Source organism: Chlamydotis macqueenii, chromosome 1 (genome assembly GCF_036417535.1).
Source record: "Chlamydotis macqueenii isolate bChlMac1 chromosome 1, bChlMac1.mat, whole genome shotgun sequence".
Taxonomy (NCBI): domain Eukaryota; kingdom Metazoa; phylum Chordata; class Aves; order Otidiformes; family Otididae; genus Chlamydotis; species Chlamydotis macqueenii.
In genome coordinates, this window is record NC_141556.1 from 90,616,983 (window position 1) to 90,635,164 (window position 18,182).

General features: G+C 44.3%; 1 protein-coding gene across 1 annotated transcript in view; it reads left to right on the forward strand.

The window, feature by feature from the left end:
* Positions 1-18,182, forward strand: part of LSAMP (limbic system associated membrane protein) — a 1,033,563-nt gene that overhangs the window by 334,850 nt on the left and 680,531 nt on the right. The window lies entirely within an intron of this gene.

Here is an 18,182-nt window from a genome sequence, read left to right on the forward strand (position 1 = left end):
TTGGTCCCTGTGTGTTTCCATTCAGGTGCAGGCATTACTCTGAAATACTAAAAAGCCTAATACTGCAGTCATCTGTAGGGATTGTACTCCAGGAATTGGAGTCCAGGATAGATCTTGAGGGGTATGTCTAACACCAGGGGAGACAATCACTAGAGCTAGCAGCTGTAGAGCAGTTCTGGTCTCTGACCCTCTGTGATGTGGACTCACCATTTGCACCAGTGCTGATACTGTGAGTGTGATCTCTCTGCTTCTTTTCACATCAGTATAGAACAGGTATGACTGAGAAACTAGTACCACCAGTCATAGTCCTTACTATTTTTGAGCCCTGAGTTTTTGCCAGCAGGATTGTTAGCTGTTTTATGGAGAAGGAGGTTTTAACCAGAATTACATCTTGATATGAGCCAACAGTCTTGGATCAGTGAGTGAAAAAGCTATTCCTCCCATTTACCTCTTGTACCCCCATAAGCACAGCACTGGCCAAGGAATCATATGAGCACATAATTTCCAGCTGCTAATGCAAACACCTTCCCTCTGGCCTCTGTTCAGCAATCCCATAATGTGTGTGTGTGGCTTCAGGCTGTACTGGAGGTAACAGACTTGTTACCTGATTCTGCAAATCGCATTTCAAAATTGTCATATGGTCAGGAGGTAAAAAAACTCATCACCCAAACCTCACAGCTTTGTGGGGAGATGGAGCTTCATGGGAGTTTCCCAATCCAATGACCACAGCATCTCTGTGAAGCCCTGCTATGGGACAGGGTCATGTCTGCTGCCAGCTCCCCTTTTCAGCTGGGAAAGCTGTTGACTTGAGACCCAGAAAGACTAACTAGTGCATAAAGGTGTGGAGAGTGTATTGGGAGGCGTGGAGGCAAGGCAAGGTGCTACACAGAGAGAAAACTTGATGGAGAGAGAGTTCTTTTCAGCACCTAGCAGAGAATGGGGTCAACATGTTAGCAGCTGGGAGAGGACATAATTTTCAGGGAAACTCTCCCTCTTTCCTCTTCTGTGTGAGCCAAACAGGTGGCAGCAGTGGTTACCATTCAGAAGACCTATGTAGAGGCAGTGTCCTTGGCTTACCCTTATCTGTTCACATGGATGCAGCACAGCTGCGTTTTTGCCGAAGCAGACGCTGTGGGCCAGATGGAAATGCTTTGTGCATGGCCAGCTGGACCACTCCAGTCTCATAAATGCCTGCCCTGCTCCACAGTGCCCCTACTGACAGGGATTATTAGAAAGGAACAGGGGTCTCCACCTCTTCATTTACTGCAGGATAAAGCCTGTCTGTGTGTGCATGGACTCATCTTCTGACCTCCATGCTCCTGTAGAACATCACCTTTAAAATAAACACATGAAGAAGTAATCCTCTTGCTAGTTGTACACAGTGCCTGTTCGCTCTCATCCTCTTCCTTCTTTCTCTGTTAGAAAGCACCTATCCCTGCTTCCCAGGAGCAGTCCACCCCATCATCTATTCTGCTGTACATGCCATGTCTCTTATTTAATTTAATAAAACGAGTGCGTGGGTTGATTTGCATATTCATGGATCACTTGATTAATAATTGATGAGACAGCCTGGGGCAGGTGGTTGAGAATAAAAAACATTTAGCAGAGAGCAGAGTGGAAGGAACAGATTCCTGGCTGGCACATGTCCATGGGGGGAAGAGCTACTGGGGGCTGACAGGGAGGGGATGGGGAGAGCAAGAGGTAAGAGTAGACACAGCATTGAATGTCACCAGTGGAATGTAATTTTGTCAATTTAAATAATTAATCACGTCCTCGGAATCTGTGACATTTCAGTCCCAGAGGCTTTTTCCTTTGCATAGCTATTGCCAGGAAAACAGGAAGAGGGAGGCTTATCTCCTTGGAATGGGAGGAGATGCAGACAGGGCAGAAATTTTGGGGAGTCACTTGATGGGTTTGATGCCTTTACTAGTAGGAATCTGGAGTGTTTAGAGGAACCTAGTGTTCAGTGCCCTAAAGCTAGGACCTGTTCACAGACCGCACTGCATTGCTGTGGCTCTCTGATGTGGCCAGCATGGTTGACCTGTGCTGAAGTATGAGGTGAGGAGGTGTTCAGATTGGTGTGTTGCCCCACAGAGAGCAGAGTCCCGTAACTTCTGTTCCTAGCCTGCCTCCACACTCTGGTGAAAGCCAACTTCCCCAACAATTCCTGCATGTGTGATTTATGGGTGGAGGGCTGGGAAAAAGCTGTGTCATTTGAGGGGAAGGGAAGTGCTTCAAAGGTATTTTAATGTAAGGTGCAACTGCTTGTTTCAGATGCTGCCAGACCTCTTTCCTAGGACCCTCCTGACAGGAGGGATCAACGATATGAGAGAAAAGAGAGGATGAAAACCAAAAAAGCTTAAGGGCACGCAGTCTTCTTGGGGTCTCCTTCAATGGAGCAGGAATATTAGTTGCCTGTCTCACCTTCTGAGATCCCTGCCCTGCCTGCTCCTGGAAGGCTTTGCGATGTTAATGTGCCAAATGTAAATACTGCTAGGCTTAGGCTTAGTGGACCTCCAGGGTTTGAGAGCAAGAAAGAAAAATACAGCTTCATGCTTTTTTACAGTGGTTTGAATGCATATATATATATATATATATATATTGAATACAGATGTCCTGTAGTGCTCATCTTGGGATTTGTTGTTATGCCTTTTCTGCTAAATGTGCTGCAGTTTGCATGGCTTGAAAAAGACTGTTTCAGTTTGTTCCCTGGAAATTGTCATCAGTGGCACGAAGTATTTCTGGGAGTAATTGATCTATTAATGCCAACATGGTAGAGGTAGGGAGACCTGGCTAATGCAGGAATGCTGGCAGAAGCTCCAGCGTTGCTTGCAGTTGTAAAATTAATGGTTTTCGTTTTTGGCTTTGTTACTAAAGCTGTGAAAGCTGGTGGGACAGATTGCCCCCAAGTCAATAGCTGTTTTCTTGATTGTGTCTGCCCAAGCAGAGCAGGCTGGTGCAAAGCCTTCCTGGTGTCTCCTCAAAGGCTGGGCCTACTCTGAATCCATTTGGAAAAACAAAAACAAACTGACAACAACAACAAAAAAAAAAACCCACAACCCCAAAAAACAAACAAACAAGGCAAAAAACCCCAACAGATTTGGGTCTGGAGCGATTCTTGCACAGAAGTCTGAACCCCTCTCCATTCCTGTTGCTGGTGACAGCACACAGGATCAGTTGGGGAAACTTGGATCCATAATAAGAGATTTTTTTCATCTCGCAGTAGGTGGTTTGCTGGTTTATTTATGATTGGTCTTCACAGATAAAAATGAAAGCAGCCTTTAACAATAGCCCAAGGGAGGCACTGACCATTCACTTCCATTAAAGTCTAGCTGTCTGTTAATAAATAGTAAGATGATACATTATGGAGCAAAGATAAGTAATTAAGTAAATCATAAGTAGTTGTTATTCAATTATTATGTAGTATTTAATGACACAACTCTCCTTATACTATTACACTGTTTCCTGCTGGAGAAAGGGATCAGCTCTTTGCACCCTCATGCTCTGGTGCTGCTTTCTTCAACGTTCCCAGCTGGGAGAGCTGGGACCTAAATTAGGTCTGAACTCCCTCTTGCTCCCATGTTTGCACCTCTGCTGGGGCCCTGCTATCTCCAGTGGTCTGCTGCATCTCTTTGGTATCTTAAACTAGAGAGGAATCTCTTTCTGCTGCTGCTTCTTGACTGTCTTAGATTTAAAATTGAGTTATCCTCCATCTGAAGTGCTGCCTCCCTTTCTTACATGCTGGTAGTCTCTTCTGAGCACTGTCCCACACCCTCATTTTGAGGGCACCATATTTTAGTGCTACCTGTGTATGTTGTGAGGCATTGTGGAGTCAGGACCCCTCCTGGCACAGAAGGTGCATTGAGGAAACAAAGAATCGTTTCATGAGCTGGCATTTGGACGTTGCAGAGATTTCCCTGACGAGCATTTGGCATGCTTTGTTTTTGTAAACATACTCCGAAAAGCTGCAAAGACACTTCTGGTCTTTTGCTTGCTTTGGCCTATCTGTTCAGGATAAAAGATAATAGATGAACCTTTAGTTATGTGGAACAATCCTGGTATCCTATGGCTCTGCCTTATAATTTCAAGACTTTGTACGTGCTTGGGTGTTTTTATACCTGCTGCCCGTTTCCACCTCCTGAAAATCCTCCAAGAACATAGAGGGCCAGTTTGAATCAGCATATAAAATACAGCAACTTCTCTGGACTTTGCAACCAAATCTTTTGAGCCAGAAAAAAATAAAAATGGATTGAACATATTTAATGAGTGTAGTGGGACACCCTCTTGCATATTTTCCATACCTGAGATAGAAAGATTCTAGTAGCAAACACCAAGTAAGAGTCTTGTGAAACCTTTTTTGCTTAATATCAAAGATATTGGGGGGAAGATCTTGGGTTCAATTTTAACTTTTGTTCAGAAGTTTAGATCAATCCTTATTTTAAAAGAACTTTTGTTCATTACTGTATTAATTGGGAGCCCGTGGTCCAAGAGAAGAAAGAGCATCTGGGATGAGTGTAGCTGAACATATTAATTTTGTCTTTGTGTACCTGCAGATACCAGTGGTAATTTCAAAGTGAATGTTTGTATCAAAACAAACCTGAATGGAAGACATAACAATTGTTGGACATTTGTACAGTGCTATGAATTCTGCATTTGTGTCTTTCTGCAGCAGGGCTTTTCATCCTTGCTTTTGCAGGGGCTTGAAATTCTCTCCTGGGTACCAAGCCAGGCGCATCACTTGCTTTAGCTAGATCAATTTTCTCCTTTTGCAGGGAGTGATTCAGTCTTCCTCAGCTTCTCTAGTACTTTTGCCCCTATTATCGCTGTGTCTAATCACAACTGTTGAGATTATTATCTGCGTATGTCTCTGGTGGGAAGGAAGTGTTATTCTTCCCATTTCACAGAAGGGGAGAGAGACACCGTGCAACTACGTGACTAATGCAAGGTCTCGAGGGAATTAATTGAAAGCAGCATCTAGGGAAAACTGCAGGAAGCACGAGTTTGGTTCAGAGTGCTGCCTTACTGAGTGGCTGATTTTGTGATGTGAATCCCACTCCCTGGGATCTCATCTGAGATTCATCGGTTCATTTTCTGCTTGCAAGCTGGTGATAAACACCAGCCTTTGCCAGCCTAGTCCATGATATAACATAAGTGCATCTTAGCAAAGTTGCTGATTTGGTTGACTGGAGACTTTCCACATCTGGATAATTTTAGTTAGTCAACTTTTTTTTTCCTGACTTTTTTTGATTTTTTTGTTGACATCTGAGACTTTGGCCTATGGCTGTAGCAAGGAAACCCTGTATGCAGAATTCAGTTCTGTGAACAAGTTTCCTCAGAATCTGGAGGTAGAGGTGGTGGCTTGTAGTTCAAGCCTGTTTCATTGCTAACCTCTTTGTTATGTAGTTAACCTCAACAGTGATTGTAGGCATACTGTACCTGTCTTACAGCTATCCTGCTGGTACTGTGCACAATTAATATGACAGCTGGGAATGTAATACATGCTTTATGTCACCAAATTCAATTCATTTAGCCGTTTTCTTTCCTGGATGTATCTTGGCTAAGGTCAGTGAATTTGCACTGAAATTTCGTTTGTCTCTCTGTGCATATACTGCTAAATTACCACAAGATCCCAATTAACAATGTCAGACACATTTTTTCTCCTTTTCTTCTAATAGGAGAAGAAAATGCACAATAAGCTGATTTTTCACAATGCTTTCCAGCACACAGGCCTTGGCACAACCTAGGGAATACCCTTCTATTGCTGAAAATAATGGCTCTAAAGTCTTTGCCCAACTGTTAACTAAAATTTGTATAGCATGGTGGATAAATCATCTGCTTAGTACGTCTGAAGCATTATGTTCCAATCCTGTTAAAGTTGTAGTTATTCAATATTTCAATTAACTCTTTTCTGCTGATATGATTATATATTAATTAAATCTTGCTAATATTTCCAAAGCCATGATAGAGGAATATATTTGATCAGATATTTCTTTTCATGTGTATGAAAGGCATGCTAGCGAGAGAGCTGCAGAACTGTAGAGAGATATGCTATCTCTGAACAGAAATTACTTTAAGGAAAGGGCTGGCTATGGGAGATGCTTGGAAGCATCTCACTCTGTTGTGTGATCCTGTTATTTTTTCACCATGCAAGTGCAGTTGGGTCTCAGCAGAGGCGAAACTGTAAGAAAAGCCAGAATCGTAAAGAAGTAGTGATACAGCAGGTTTCACTTCTCCTTTTTAGCTAGTCCTGTAATGATATTTCTGTGTAGCAAAAGGATTTCATAGGTTTTGGGAGCATTTTCCCATATGGGCCCCTATCAAACCGTAAATTTTGTTTCCTGTGATGCTTTCAGTAAATACAGGTTATGTTAAATCACCAGGCTTTCCAAGGTCTAGATGAGGCAATTGAATTTTCATGGTACAAAGCTGGATTCTTCCTGGGCTTTCTGTTGGAGGACTCTCTTCCTCTCCAGACCTTTGCCTGTGCTGTTGAAGGGCATTCCTGGATCTCTCAGGGTGAGTGAAATGGGTTCCATTTCCATATTTTGAAACCAAGTTTTCTGTAAAACAGGGAATCAAGCTTTGTTTTTTATAAGCAATGTAGGACAGAGTTGTACCTAACTGAGCCCCTGCTTTCTCCGTGTGTGTAAGCTTGTGAACCCTTCCAGGACCGAGGCAAGCTGGTCTTAATTCTGCCTCGTTTCATTTGATCATGCAAGCAGCTTGCATGTGTGCAGCTGGGCTGCTTTCCTTACCTTGCTTATTGTCTATGTACACTGATTGGATCCACCCCACAAATCCTGTGGGTGCTGCCATATGAAATCACCAGCTTCCTCTTCAATTTTTTTCTTTCTTTGCCATCTTCCCCCTTGTGCCCTGGCCCCCGTCAGTTTCAGGGTGCCCGGGAGCAGAGGGAGCTGTGCTGCTGGCTCTGATGGGTGGGCTGGAGCCCCTGGGGTGCAGGAGGGTGCAGGGCTGACAGACAGGAGGTCGTCTCAGTGACACCAAGCGCTAGTCCCTGCTTTGCCTGCTAGGGCAAGCAATGGCAGAGAGCTGAGATTCTGCATGTTTGAGGTGAGGAAGGGGCAGGTGGCTGCCCCCCAACAGGCAGAGGCATTTGCATCACCTGCTATTTGCTTTCAGCCATTTGGATACAGAGATGCAGTCTGCAGTGTTGCTGCTGAGTGAAGAAAAACATCGTGGCTTTAAAAATCAAATCTTCTAGGGCTGTGTTTTTCCCTCTGTTTATCCTAGCTCTCTAGTCTCCCTTCTTTTATCTCTCTTCTTCCTCCTCCCCCTTTTCTTTCTCTTTGCTCTTTTTTAAATCTGCTTCCTCTTGCTCTTCTCCTTCCTTTTCCTCCCTTCTCATTTACCCTCTTGATGAGGGAAAGGTAGAATTTCCTTTTCAGATCAGGTCCATTTGGCCCATCTGTCCCTCCCTGCATCACACAGTCCCACAGCAGTGCACGCTACAGCCCATCCTGCATGCTTCAGAGGAGAACATGTGCATCTGCCTAATTGTACAACACCGTGCAAGAATGGGGAAAGCTTTTCTTTCCTTCCCTTTCCAGGCCCTAATGACCTGAATTCCCCTTCACATTTGTTCAACATAGCTTTCAATGTTGTTATTTCTCCCAAAATTATCCAGTCACAGTATCTGAACTGACAGCCTCCTGCAGCCGCAGATCCCACAAGTTCTCCATCACAGCAGGGCATGAGAGCTGCCTTTTCTTCCAGATCAACTGCCTCCTAATTTAGTCACTTCTCGGCTCCCTTAAGTTTCATACCTGCACTTCTGTTGATGGCCATAGTTTGCCCAACGCGTCATGCATTTGTCAATCAAATATGGTTATGTCTCTTCAGAAGAGCTGCCTTCATGAAGCTCTCACTGTCATTGGACTCTCTTGCTGTTTAGCACCCTGTGGATCCAATGCCTTGGTCCAGTATCCTAGGACAGGGTCTGAACTTGCCATCTGTAGTTGTGAGCTCTGCCTCAAATTTCCAGTGGGATTCTGTACGGAGCAATGAATCTTTTCACACCTCCTTTTCCTGTCTGTAAAGTGGGGAGTTATATCTTGTTCTTTTTCCCCTTCCTGGTAGTTTTGCCCATCTAAGCTACTCCTGTTTCAGGCAGGCTGTACCTGATCATGTGTAGGTGAGCCGCAACAAGGAGTTCTCACTAAAAGCCTCCTAGGTCCTGATAGAAGAGGAAAAACAAATTTTATCTAGGTTTCCTGTGCTCCAGGACTAGTAAAACTTTTGCCCCAAGGTCCTCTAAAAGGAGATACCAACACCCAAGTCCTGGATGCAGAGCAGCTGAAGACCCTTTGTGTCTCTAAGTGGGTTGGCTGTTTCAGTGCCAGAGAGCACGCTTCATTGAAGAGCTATGACTGCCAGCCCTGCTCCTTTTCTAAGGATCACTGGACCTGACTTTTTTTGTCGTCTTTTCGCGACATGAAGGAAGAGAGGTTTTTGTTAAACCATAATTTGTGTTGATCAGTTTGTACTGTTGGGCTGATAATAGGTTGTTTAATTTATTTTTTAAACTTTATCTTCCTGTTATTCCCGACAAAGTGACAGTTCAGATGATGTGAGATTTGCAATGAAATGTTTTAATAGGTAACTAATTTTGGGTAGTACATAATGAACACAATAGTAACAACTAGGTTATCTTTTGGAAACTCAGTTCCTTGCTTTTTTCTTTCCTTCATTGCTGAATTAGACATTTCATTTGTCCACATCTTGAATCCTGAATTATGGAATGGTGCTCAGCACCCCAGGCTCCAGCCTATTTTATATTACAGTGCAGTCTTGTTTAAAGTTCACCCCTGCTTCTTAGCTCTTCCCCACCCTTTCACCTTCAGGGCAAATTCATACTGAGGATGAAGTTGCAAAGTCCACTTGCGCAGCAGGATGCTGAACACTGGATGGATGAGTTGAGAGGTGGGATCCTTCATCTTGTAGCCCCAGCAACAGCCAGTCAGGCATTTGGACTGAATCTATAAGACTCTTATAGATTTAGGTATTTATTTCAGTGTTTAGCAATGAGTTCAGTTTCTGAAGGGCTGATTTAAATATTGCCATGCAGAAGTGCCAAGTGACATGTGATTGGTAGATGCATGATGGATATGTTCCTCTGGTCCAGGATCATGACCTCCAACTAGGTTACTGAGTTGTATTTTGAGGTGATCATAGCATTTTCTGGAAATTTAAAATCCTTTAGTATATAAAAATAGATTTTGCCCTTCCTGGGGCTGAGGAAAACCTTCTGAATGTAAATAGCTGCAGTAGTTAATATTGCTGAATATATAGCACCAGGCAATGCATAGTTCATGAAAATTTCATTGAGAAGGTATGAATTTTGCTTTCTTCAATGTGAAATATGTGACAAAAAAAAAAGGAGGCATTGGACCCAAGAGACAAATTTAGCTATGTATGGGGCAATGAAAATAAATTAGCCTTTATAGCATTTTTATTCTGTTGTCTAAAGTGGAGCAGAGGATTCTGAAGTGTGAAGTCATAGATGCAAACAGAAGTGTGAGCTGAAAAAAAATGGGCAAATTTAGAGCAGGGAACTGTGGTGATGGCCGTCTCGTGTGATAAGAATCCAGAATGACATGCATGAGGGAACCCCGAGCTGGGAGATCATGGGGTGCTGCAGGGCAGAGAAGGGAGGGCTTTGTTGTAAATTTAGTTTTTATGAAAAGCAGTAATTATTTTAATGCTCAGAAATTTCAGTGATAAATGTTTTCTAACACTTACATAGGAACTTCCTAAAATGTTTCTTTGTGCAAGAACAGTTAAATTATGCATTTTTTGAAACTCTGGAGAAAATAGTGATTTTTGCTACCTTTGTTTAAACATGCAGCAACAGAAAATAACCATACAGGTGTGATATTATGCAGGAACAAAGAGCTGACCTCAAGTGTCAAAGATTACTAATATCTCATTTTACTACTTTGCATTGAAACATTTTGAAGATGAGTCATGTGGGGAGCATGATGGGGAGACGTGCTGCTTGGGACTTGGTGATAAGGGAGAATTTATATTAAGTGCCTTAGGGATGGATCAAACCCTGTCTCCACTCCTTACCAGTTGGACGTGTAGGATCTTTGATCAGTCCCAGAACAAGGTGGCAAGAACTAGTGAACCAGACTATCCTCTTGGTTCTGTTAGCATCTGGTGTTAGTTTTGCATTTGAAATATTGAAGTCTTTCATTTAGAGGGAGTGCTGGGGGTGGGAGAGGGAAGTTACATGATAGAAGAACTTATCAGAATTAAAAACAAGAGCAAAAATGAAAGCCAACTACAGTCATTAAAAATGAATTTCTAGGAAGGCTGGGGAAAGGGAGATTAAAAAAATATTATTATTTCTGTCACGACCACGTTTAAGCTGGGCCATTAAAGATGCTATTGTCTGGCCCAGCTGTTTTAGAACAATTATCTGTTTGACAACAGGCAGAAGGATAAGCTGGCTACTGCCCCCTTTTCCTGAGGCGCTGTATGGAGGCACATGCGTTTCTGTGTGTGCCCCAGTGCTCCCTCCCGGCTCACCCCCACGTGAAAAAAACTTAAAAAATCCTGACCCTCTTCACTAAGAGGGGCAGAGGATGGAAATCTCACCCCTGAGCCTCCTTGTTGAAACGCTGAATGAAGTACACGCTGCAAGGAGCCCGTTTGTCCTGATTTTATTTTATTATTTTTTTCCTTTTTCCTTCTCTGCGGGAGCTTTGTGCCACCCAAGTCTGGCAAGATCACAACTATGAGTTTGGCACGTGGCTTATGTGTGTTAACACCCACCTCCGCATCCACGCTTCAGTTTCTTGTGGTTGCCTTCTGCTCTACTCTTTCTCTGTGTGCATTAGGCTGGTGCTTTGAGCTGAGGAAATCTGAGGAAACATACTCCTGGGGTTGGAAAAAAAAAAAGTGACCCGTTTGGGGAAAATTCTTTCCTCTGTCCCCGTTGTTGTTTCTGGCCATGCTCCTTATAGGTAATTCCAGTCCCAGTCTCTCTTCAGCTTTGGTTCCCAGTGATGGCCAGGAGGCTTCCCAGAAAGAAAACATCGTGACAGATTTTTAAGATATAGCTGTTTTGTGTAGAGGCTGAGTAAGCAGAGCCCCTTGGGGCTGGCTCCTTGTTCCTTGCTGATGCCAGGAAAGTTCCTGTCACTTTGCATACACTGAAGATCAGGGGTTTTTGGGGTTTTTCTTCCCCCTTCACTTCCAGACCATTAGTCCATCTTGGGACCTGGAAGCCAAGCTGACTTCTTCATAAACCATGTGTACACAAAAGGCAATATGCAGCAAAAAGGTCTTAATTAAGATGTAGACAGCATGTTCTTTTAGCTTTGCTAAAATGTAGTGAATGGTCATGTTAAATCACTCTGCGGAGTAGAATGGATGGATGCAGAGAGGAACAAACTCAGAGAAAAGATTTTTACAGCTTTTACACTTTTCAGAGAAGGCTTTTCTGGCTGAACTTTTTGAGGGAATACCAGTCAACTAAGTTGGAGAATAACAGTAATCTATTTCTTAAGGTAAACAAGAAGGTCACGATTTGGTTTTTGTTTTCTACCCAAGATTACTTCAATAACAGGCCTAGGCCTGCAAGTGTTCAATCTCATGTATTGTGTGCTGATTTCAGAGCCCAGGCTCATTCTGGGAAGAAACACTGCAATTTTCCCTGAAGGCTTTCTCTTTGCTATCCTCATTCTGGACTGTCAGAGAGACAATCTTTCTTTCCTACAGACTGTGTTTCCTGGGAGAGGGACCTGGCCACTCCCAATTTCCCCCCCCCTATCCAGTATTAGGGTGAAGCAAACAGGGGTGCAGTGGTTATTTGGAGCTGTGCTCCTAGGCAGGGTAACAGTGCAGCTGGGATGCTCCGCTTCGTCTCTTCAATGGTAGTGGGTGATTTCTGAATCTTTTTCCACATGCATCGTGTGCACAACAGTTTCAAAATCTTCCACAGTGTTAAGCTGGTTATGTTTAATAAACCTGTGTTTCAACGTGGGCCTTGCCAAGAGGTCACTACCCACGCTGGCTGTTTGGCCACTGGCACCACTGTTTTCTATGCCGTAGTTGCCTGGCAGCTAGGAAAGGGAATTTCTCCTTTGCCAAAGCTTGTGCCATTGATGCTTGTGTTAAATCAATCTCTCTGCTAACAGCTGACAGTATGGAGCCCCTGACACATGGCTCTGCTCCTAATTCAAGTTACTAGAAAGCAGTAGCGATGCACGCTAGCCAGCCAACTCATTACTGACTGTAACCATTGCAGTGGCTGATTGTCGTTGCTTCCCTTTCACATCGGATTTCTCAGCTGCTGCTTGCTGCCCCTTCTCCTATCAACTCAGATGACCCGACTGCAGTGTAGTCCTGTCCTGTTAATGTCTAATGAGCAGTTCATAATGGCTATGGAGATGCAGCATGCCATCCAGGCTAGACATTGACAGGCAGTAAACAAATACCGCACTCTGTGCCTCTGTCAGAGTACTCGCTGTGCTGTAGTCTTTGCTCTGCTTTCTGTAGCTGCTGGCATACGTATCGTGTTAGTCCCATCTCCTGGTTAATGCATGGGAGGGAGGAGAGGGTCACCTTGGCTGTACAAAGTTAAAGCATGAAACTCACCACCCCAGTGCCTCATGGGGCAACTGGAGCGTGATGCGTCCTTGCAATGCAAAAGCTGTGTGTAGGATGGGTTTTCCTGCATTTGGAATTTGTTTAAGGATATCTGTCTTCTTGCCTTTGAAAGGGTTGCGCTTGGCTGTCTCCTTCAGTTCTTTTAAAAACTTGTTCCCTGTCCCTTGTGTAGGATCCAGTTAAAATTGCACCTCTCCTCACCCAGAATTATTAAGCAGCTTTGGCCTGGGAATGTGATGTTAGAAATCTTCATTGCAAAAAAAAAAAAAAAAAGGAAATATATTGAAGTGCAGAGATACATTAGTAGCTTTTCCAGCTCTCTATAGGCATCTGTCCATTAGGTTAAAGTTTAATCCTCACATCAGTTTTCACCTTTGCTGAGGTTTTCTAGGCAAGGGATGTGGACAGTGCAGAGAAAATTTACAAGGGAGTAAGAGCACAAAATCTACTGCAGATGATAATGAAGGGCTGAATCAGAGATGCACCATCAGGCAAGAGCTGAGGAGCATGACTTTCTCCCCCAGGCAGATTTGGGAAGTGGTCTTATGCACCTGTCATGTGCACATTCCCAGCAGAGTGTCTTGGGGATTACTCCATCTCAATTGGGAAGCCTCAATCAAACCTGAGGACACTTGGCCCTGAGATTTGCAGGCACTCCTTTTACAACCTCTCAACTACCTGCTGTGTCTGAGATAAGCCTCTGCAAAGTTAAAAGTGGTATTAGGATGTGATGACTCATTTTGGGAATAGAGATGGATGAGTTTTCAAATATGCGTGTTTACTCTTTGCCCTACTTGTGAGCATCTGTGGGCACAGCTATCCATCCACCTGCACAAATGCTTATGGTGCGTGGCCTCCCCTGACCTGTGCGGAGGCACGCTTCGTTTCCTTTTCTCTCAGCTGTTCAGGGAAGCACCTCCAAATAATCCAGGACACACAGCTCAAGCAGCTGGAACAGCTGCAAGGTCTGTAGCACCATCACCTGGTGCAAGTGTGGCTATCCCTGTTAACATCCATTCTCCTGTGTAAAGCACAACTTCCCAGGGATACAGCTGCTCCAGAACAACCCAGCCCTAGTCCTGAGTGTCACAGCTGTGAACCCGAAGCAGCGCAGCCACTTGCTTGAGGCATGCAGCGTCCCACCTCATGAACTGGTGGTTAGAGCCACTTGGGTCTCTACACGTAGAGATGTCCAGTGGTTCTTTGGATCACCTAAAGTTTTAGCACTGAAATGTCATGACTCTAAACCAATAGGATCCTGTTCAACCTCTCGGAGATGTCCCATAAAACAGATGTGTCAAAATCTGGCCAGTACAAATCACTACAACTGGTGGACCTTGGCAAAGATTTGTGTGATCTGGCCATGTATGTCTGTAGAGCTTCTGAGTCACCCAAATCCTTTGAACTTATATATATTTATTTATTTATTTATTTATGTACATACATGTATGTATGCATATAGTATGTATGTTTGTTCTCTCTCTTGCCTTGCAGTAGCCGTTGGTTTTGCAAATTGCGACTTTCGGTATTTCCCCTCATTGTCTGCTTCAATTCTAACCCGCTGCATCCCCTGCATTTTCAGACGCTTTCCTGAGCAAAGCTTGCTGTGCCAGACCCTTCAGTGATTTGCACGGGATGGCTGGGGAACGGGCTGAGACCCTGCCTCTCGTTCCATGCACATGTTTTTATCTGGTGAGGGAACCCAAGCTTTCAGAAGGGCAAGGCTACCCCCTGCAACCCCTGGTCCTGTATGGATTCCCCAGGTTGTGCCTTGCTCTCTGCTGCTTATGTAATGAACAAGAGCATGTATGGCATTTGCAATATATTTTGAGAGGCTTGACTGTTTCAAGCTGCTTGTGGCTCTGAAAACAGCTTTATTTAAATACTGCATGCAAGCTGATGTTTCAAAATAAGAGAATAATTAAGGCGAGGAGGAAAGGAGGGAGGATATAAAATATTCATGTACTTCAAAGAAAATACAATCTTCTTAGGTGTCCTGTGGCTACAGACTATTCAGGGGGTGAAACACGTGCCATGACGGTTCAGTGAACTTTTCCATGCGCGGGCACCTCTTGGAGAGCTTGGCCTGACTACTGTGACAGCACTTGGGAACAGGCAGAGAAGGAAATAAGGAAAAAGAAGTAAGAAGGCAGAGAAATGTCAGTGTCAGTGCTATTTTGCCTTCCCTCTGGGGGAGGGTGTATGCTCTTTGTGCATCATGCTTGTTTTGGGGGAGGGGAAAATAGAGAAGATTAGCTATTTGAGTTTGAGTTTAGCATTTTGAAGTGACCATTTTGTTTTGGAAAACTTCCTTTAAAAAAAAAAAACACAACAGGAATTTGGGAAAAAAAGTCTTTTTTTTTTTTTCGTACGGGTCAAACAATCTTTCAGTCAATCTGAAAAGGTTGTTTTTATAAAAAAAAAAAACACCTCAAACTAAAACCAACAAACAAGCAAAAATTAAATGATAGGTCTTGAGTCTTCCTGAAAAGAAATATTTTCAATTTATCATTTTGACAGTGGACAGAAAATTTGTGCCTGGTGCTGAAGAGAAGGTGTGTCAGATGCAGGCAGGAAAAGAGAAAAATGCGGTTGAGTTTGATAGAAAGGCTGAAGCTGGTGATACTCAGGCAAGGAAAGGAGGTGGGGGGTCAGAAAGGCTCATCTCCCTTGCAGTGCTGCTGGGGTGAGTGAACGAGATCTGGACCTTCAGGGAAGAAGAGGCTGGCAAGTGTGCCCGTTCTGCCAGCCCTGGGAGCGGTGTGCGAAGGGACAGTGTGATGCAGGCTTGGCTGACCGCTTCATTTTGAACTGCATGTTGCTTAACCTGTGGCCTCAGCCACCAGCAATGCTGCTGAGGGCATCCATGCTCATGAGTGCTGGAGCAGGAGGTGGAGGATTAATTGGTTGGCCACAGCGGTCTCCATGCCCACTGATCTGAGGGGAGCAGAGTGAGCCATCCAAGAGGCACAGCCAGATGGTGAGCTCTAATGTGCCCATATTTATAGATGTCTTCATTAGGTGACATATGCATGAGAGTTGAAGGATCTGTGCCTGTCAGGGATCGGCATGGTGATGAAGGTGGGCTTTGAGTTAAGGGAGTGGAGCACAAGTGTGGGGATGCAGTACTTTTTTTACCATGCAGACTGAGAAGAGATGCAAGGTGAAAGCAGAAAGCACAATAAGAAAAAGGGGAAAAAGATGAGGATAGGGATGAAGCCAAGTTGAAACAAGCCACAACCTTCTCTTCACATCCAGCCCTATCTTCGGTCCATTTTCTGTCTCCACATCTTGCTCCCAGGACCCCTGTACTATCTGAGGTCATGCTAGCCCCACGCTCGCCACCCTGTCCTGCTCACTGCTATTTCCTGGACTTGAGGCTCAGTGCTGCTTCTGGCTGCTTCTTAGCATGTCCCGCTCCCAGCCCATGCAGGCACAGACGTGTATGTGCATGTAGAAAGCCTTCCTGCTACTGACTCCAGGATATCTGATATATGTAAGGCACCTGGCTGGTGAGAGCACTGGAGGGATTGCATCTGTTTGCGGGGAAAGAGTTGAGAACAAGACCCTTTGTACTCAAACTCCATTTTTCCTTGTATTCCTGCATCTGCTGTCACTCCTGCTGTAGCTCCTTCTATGCTCTTTTCCCCAGCTTGTCATCTTCATTCTGCAAAGTCCTCTTGTCCTGCTTCCTGGAAGAAGCATGTGCACGATGAGAGTTTTAGCCAGCAAATTGTTGTTCTTGTTATTGCCAAGGCCATCTTTCTGTAGTTTCACATTTCCCTGGGTTTAGTGCTGACGTTATTATTAGAAGTAGGAAGCATTCTCTCCCTTTACCCACTGTTCCCATTTCAGAGGCAGATACTCTTCCAACATGGATGGATTTCCAGAACGTTATAATTTATGTTAACGCAAAGCACATAGAGACTTTTGAACCTCATTTTCTATAGACAGATATTGTCCAAAAAAAAAAAAAAGGCAATTGTATTCAAAAGATTATGAGCTAACTCAAGTGAAGGCAGCATTTTGGATCATAATGGTAAGGTAACAAAAACCTGAAGTGAGGCATTCAGGGAATAGGTGTAAGGGCTACTAGCCAGGATTTCAGGAGACCTGGTCTGATGACATTTCAGCATTGCAGGTTGCGTAGATTAGACAGGCATCTCAGGAGCCAGCGAGCCCTGCAGAGTTCATCTGCATCTGGCAGCCTCGGTAAAGAATTGCCTTTCAGCTGATTAGATCTCTTGGACCACTTTTCATTTCCAAAAGATGTATTACATGCCTGTGGAGCTTTTGCACTTACATTAAGCCCGAATTTGTGTTAGCAGCCCTTGAAAGTTATTTCTGAGGAAAGAACAAGTAGGTTTACAACAGGGCGACTGAGGAGGCAGGTTTTGGCTTGGATCTGGACTCCAAGTGGGTTTTGCCCTGACCTTGCTAGGGTCCAACAACGTGTTGTGTCCCTTGTGCCCCTGTATTTCTTACTTTGTGTCTTGGGTGGCTGCCAAAATACAAGTGTAGTACAATTCTGTGAGTGTGGTGGCTCACTTGGAAGGTGGCATACGACTTTCTGTGGTGGAAGTATCCAATGGACTTTCAGTAGTCCAGGTCTGATGTATGGCTGTGCTGCAGTCCTGGGAGAGGTCACTGTGTGGTATAGACACAGCAGGGTGAGCTGACTTGCAGCTGATATGAATAACTCTAAGCTGTAGTTGGACACCGGTGACTGTGGTACAGAGAGGGCTCTTTACTGACACTGCTGTGTGGCCCTGGGACTAGGGCAGTGGGAAGCCTGGACTAGTCTTGGAGTCACGAGTGGTGGTCAGGTGAAGGAGCAGAAAAAAACTGTACCCTTCCCTCTTCTGGGGGAAGGAACTGGGGATCGAATGCTATTGATCTAGCACTATTAATTTTATATTTTAATGATAAAGAGCTTTATCATCTCTGTAGTCTGAGGAGAGCAGAGCTCTGTCAATCTCCTTCTCTCAGGTGCTTGCTAGGGCAGTCAAGAATCTTGCTGTCATCTTCAGCCCCCCTGCAGAGATAAGATCCTACAGGCACACGTAAAAATCCTGGGATTTCTCTGCACCCTAAGTCTATGTGTAGTAATCTGAAGTAAGTGCAGAGACAAAATTCCCGCTTTATGTCGGCTTGTGGCAGAGCAATGAGGTGCCAAGATGGATTTGAGCAGGTTGGTGCTGGTTTTTGAGAACATTTGATAATAATTGCAGGTCTGCTGCATGCTAAGATAATACATTTCTAGTGAAGGCTGATTGAATGCAAGGGCTCAAAAAGGCAGAGCTCTTCTCTCTCCAGCCTCCTTCCTCCCGCAGGGTGTTACACGCTGGCCAGAGCAGCGTTGCGGTACTGTTTCCCACTTATATTTGAAGCATCAGCACAGTCTGCTGCAGACTAGAAATTGTGAAGTGGGACCAATTTCTGGTCACTCGTTAAGAGAAACTCATTGATTTAATTGTGCAATCCCATAAATGCCAATAGTTCCTGTCTTCCAGGACCTGTAGATATGCTCCGTGTTAGGTGCT